This window comes from Elephantulus edwardii, unplaced genomic scaffold, assembly GCF_000299155.1.
Source record: "Elephantulus edwardii isolate Elephantulus edwardi_28Jun2011 unplaced genomic scaffold, EleEdw1.0 scaffold00007, whole genome shotgun sequence".
NCBI classification, from domain to species: Eukaryota; Metazoa; Chordata; class Mammalia; order Macroscelidea; family Macroscelididae; genus Elephantulus; species Elephantulus edwardii.
Genome location: NW_006399757.1, coordinates 34,835,916 through 34,840,291, shown reverse-complemented (window position 1 = coordinate 34,840,291; position 4,376 = coordinate 34,835,916). Strand labels below are relative to the sequence as shown.

The 4,376-nt window shown below is 44.5% G+C and overlaps 1 pseudogene; it reads left to right on the top strand.

Annotated features, from left to right (window-relative positions):
- Positions 1–572: 572 nt before the first annotated feature.
- The window catches only part of LOC102875309, a 16,292-nt pseudogene continuing 12,488 nt past the window's right edge, over positions 573–4,376 (top strand).

Sequence of the window (4,376 nt, the reverse complement as noted above, 5' to 3'; positions counted from 1 at the left end):
CGCCGCCGCCCGCCGGGCCTCCTCCAGCCGCCGCCGCGCTGCTCCCGGAGCGCCCGGCCCGGCCGGCCGGGGCCGTTACCCGGGGCGCCCGTCGAGCTCTGCGTTTGCCCGGGGCTCCGAACTGCCCACCTGTAGTAGCCCGACCTTGCCAAGGAGAAACCCAAAACTTCTGCCACTTCGTCTTCTGAGGACGTGGAAGGGGCACTTGCCCTTGGATGGGTAGCAGCGCAGCTCAGATGTGTCCCTTTGGCGGCGGTCACACTGAGGGTTCCTGTACAATCCGCTTCCAGCTCCTCGACTTCATCATCTGTCGGAATCCGCTCAGCGCTCAAAAGTTGCCATCCCAGATGTGACCTTGCCACACTGATGTCCAGGCACCTTCTTTGGCTCACTGTGGCCTCAAGCTCCAACATCTTGACTTCAGAGTCCATCCATGTGTCTACACCTTTCAACCTCCTCTTCACCTCCACATTCCTCCCGGTTTTGACCCCCACTCCCTTCTCTCATGTGAAGAAAATCCCAATAGCTCCTTCTTTCACCTGTCAAATCCCTGTGTGCAGCTTCCCGACAGAATGCCCACCAGCACCAGAATGCCCACGTGGGACTGGCCTCAGTCTGTCTTGGGAGAAAGAGGTCAAGCAGGTGCTTGCTCAGTGCCTCCAGTAAACTGTGGATTCCTTAAAAAGTCTACCTGGTTTTACTCAGCTGTGGATAGCTGAAAGATGAAAGCTGTAAATGTAAGATTGTATTCGGCTGTTTGCAACTCCTCCTGAATATTCCACGGACTACCAAAAAACAAACATGCTTGTCTTGGAGGGAGTGTAACCAGGCTGCTCCTTAGAGGCAAGGCTGCTGAAATTTAGGCTCACAGACTTTGCACACGTTGTCAGGAGGTCCAGTCCTTGGAGAAAGACCTCATGCTAAGAGCAGATTGAGGGTTGGGGGGAAAAGGAAGATAGATCCTCAACAAGATAGATTGACAGTGTCTTTAACAACAGACTCCAGCATATCAGAGCTCTCAGATGGTTCAGGATAGAGCTCTCAGATGGTTCAGGATAGGACAAGGTTCAGGCCTGCTGTCCACAGGGTGGATGGCACTTAACAACAACAATGTCTTGATAGACCAGTCCAGAGACCTAATCTTGGAAAAAAAGCAAAAGAGAAAAAAAAAAAAAAAAAAGCAGCACTTCCAAAATCTAAAAATAGCTTCCACTTTTCTTGTTTTCTCCCCATCATACCCAAATACGTGTCCTCCTTACTCATAATCCCTCCTCATTTCTGTCAAGCTGAAAATGACTAATAGCTGACTCTCCAGCAGGTTTTCAGAAGTTATAAATCCATGGGAGGAGATTGCCCCATCTTTCTCTCTTGGATCAACTAACTGGTGGATTCGCATTACCTGCCTTTGGTTGGCAGTACAGTTACGCTTACCCACTAGGCCACTAGAGCTCCCTTTACTCATAATAGATGGGTTCAATCAAGTATTCGAGATATTCTCTAAACTGGGATCCAAGGGATAGAACTAAATCAAGTAAATCATGTAGGGCTAGGCATTACCCGTTCATTTTACAGATAAATTCTTAGCTCACAAGCCTCTTCTTTTATATTTAGATTGAAGGCTGTAGACCCTGCTCCTGGCATGAGTGGATTTCTTTCTCTTTAGATACTCTGTTTCAAATCCCCTTAGAAAAGATGTCTTTGAACTCTGGGGGTGAATCCACGCGAAAGTAACATAGTGGTAACTTAATTCTATGAGTTAGTTACAAAAGTATCAGAAGAACTGGAAGTGAAAGGAGGGAGAGGTAAGGCCAGTCTGAGATTAGCAACTATTGAAAGCATCTCCTCCCCTAGAACTAGAGGGACAAAAGATAAGGAAGGGCCAGGCAGGGCTTGTCCAGTGGGGCCTGGAGGTATGGAGGAAGTACAGCTGTTGCCGGAGACACTGCCCCAAGCAGAAGGCCTGGGAAATATCTCACTTCTCCCTTCTCAGCCTCCAGTGACTCTATAGGGCCATTTTAATGGTGGAAAACAGGAGAAACCAGTAGAGAGGACAGGGGAAAGGAGTCAGAATCAGGAAGATGGGTGTGGGGCATTGGATGCTGCTCAAGTAGCTTCTAGAATTCTTTCTAGGTGAGCCTGCAAGTGCTTTTCCTCTTGCATCTTGGATGTCCCTCTCTTACAGTTTCTTTTCCCTTCTGTTTCCATTTCCCTGCCAACTCAAAGGCAAGGAGTTTGAATCTACCAGCTGCGACATTAGAGAAAAAATGGACTACCTCCTCTCCTGTGATTTACAGCTTCTTGAAACCCCCTGAAGGCTCAGCTATGAGCAGTTACAACTGAATGGCAATGAGTGAGTGTTGTCTTCTTCAGCCTGAAAGAGATAGGTAGGTTCCTGTGATAGAGAGAGCTCTAGTGGCTTAGTGGTAAGGAGTTGTACTGTCAACACAAAGGCATGCATTTTGAATCTACTAACTGCTTCTTAAGAGAAAGATAGGCAATCTCCTCCTGTGCAATTTACAGTCTAAAAATCCATTGGAGGCTCAGCTATGACTCAGTTCTGACTCAATGGTACATAACAGCAACAAACTAAGTACTCACTATTGCATATAATTTTTGGTGGAGAACAATTGTCTGTTGTTGGAACAGGAACACAAACCATCAACAAAACTAGGGTGGAAGGATGGTGGTGTTACTTTTCTTTATCTCTAGTGTCTCCCTGCACCCTGTCTTCTGTCTGACATCAATTCTTTTCCTTAGTTCATATATTTTCCCTAGTTCCACCCCCAAAACCTAAAACACCCCCACTTTAATTTATTTTTTCTTTAAAAAAAAAAAAAGAATGCTACTTAGAGGACGTAGCTGGGCTTTGAAGAATGGGTAGAATGCCCATGGAGACTGAGGAAGACCATTCTTGGTGAACGGGCAAACTCTGTATTGTGAGGTGACTGAAACACACCAAACATTAGAAAATAATCCCGACGTTGACTCTAAAGTTCAGTTTTCCAACACAGATTAACTATAATGTAATAAATATGTGTACAATTCATGGCATTAAAACCCTAATGTTTTAGAGCCAAAGAGGAATTTTAATGTTTTAGAGCCAAAGAGGAATTTAACCATTGTCTGGCCCAATATTTCCCATTTTTAAGCACTGAAACTGAAGCCAAAATTGAAGCTTAGTAACATGAATAGCATGGTGTTTAAGCATGACTGGTAGAGTTTACCTATATCCAAACCCCACATTTGACAAATATTACATCATGTGACCTCACACTTCTCTGTGGCTAAATGTCTTCATTTATAAAATGGAAGCACTAGAATCTACCTCAGTAGGCTGTGAGAATTGAATGTATTACAAGTAAAGCCCACAGCATATTGTAATACTCCGTATACAATCACTGCTGTGAGTTGACCCCAACTCAGAGCGCCCACCCTTTGTGTTTCTGAGACTGTCATCTTTACAGAAGAGTACTGCCCATATTTCTCCCTCAGAGTAGCAGTCATTTAGCATAGTTTTTTAAATTAATTTTAGTGAAAGTTTGCAGAGACTTTGGATTTTCATTCATACATTGTTGCACTTTTCTCACTGCCCACCCTTCCCCCCAGTTAGTTCTTCTCTTTGAAAAGTAAAAGAAAAATTCTTTCATTGTTATATAATTCCTACTCCCCCAAGTCCGCTCCACTGTGCAGCCTTTGTTCTGGACTCCTGTCATGACAACAATATCTAATCATGTATCCCTTTTAAACAGTTTTCTCCCTTAACTATTTTCAATGCAGTATACATAATTTATCCCATCTTTCTCAGCCTCTCCCCAATCCCGATGTCAGTCTCATTTTACAACAGTGGCACTATGCAGTATTTGTCCTTTTATGCTGAGATAGGTCATTCAGCAAAATGTCATCATTTATAGGCAAATATTATGATTGACCCTGGCTGTCCATCTAAATAATAACCAGAGCTGACTTCCAGTTGTTTTAAGCCCTCATTTAGTATTTTCTCCATTACTTAGAGTTCTCTTGTGGTGTTTATTGGAATATTTATCGAGAGCTTCTTTGGCTTGCTGTATCTAGAAGGTTTTGGTTATCCTTCTAGCTCTACTTTTTCTCCATCCCCCACTGCTCACGCCTCCCTGTCCTGGTTCTTCACCATCAGCATCAGCAACCCAAACACTCTGTGCAGTTAGTTCTGCAGGTGGAAGAGAATCCACAACAATTCAGCAAGGCTCGTGTATTTCAGTCAGGGATGTTGTTGTTGTTGTTGTTATGTGCCGTCGATTTGCCTGCGACTCATAGCAACCCTATGTACAACAGCCCTAAACTCCGCTCTGTCTTGTGCCAATCGCACTGTCTCTGACACTCCCATCCCAATTATCCCA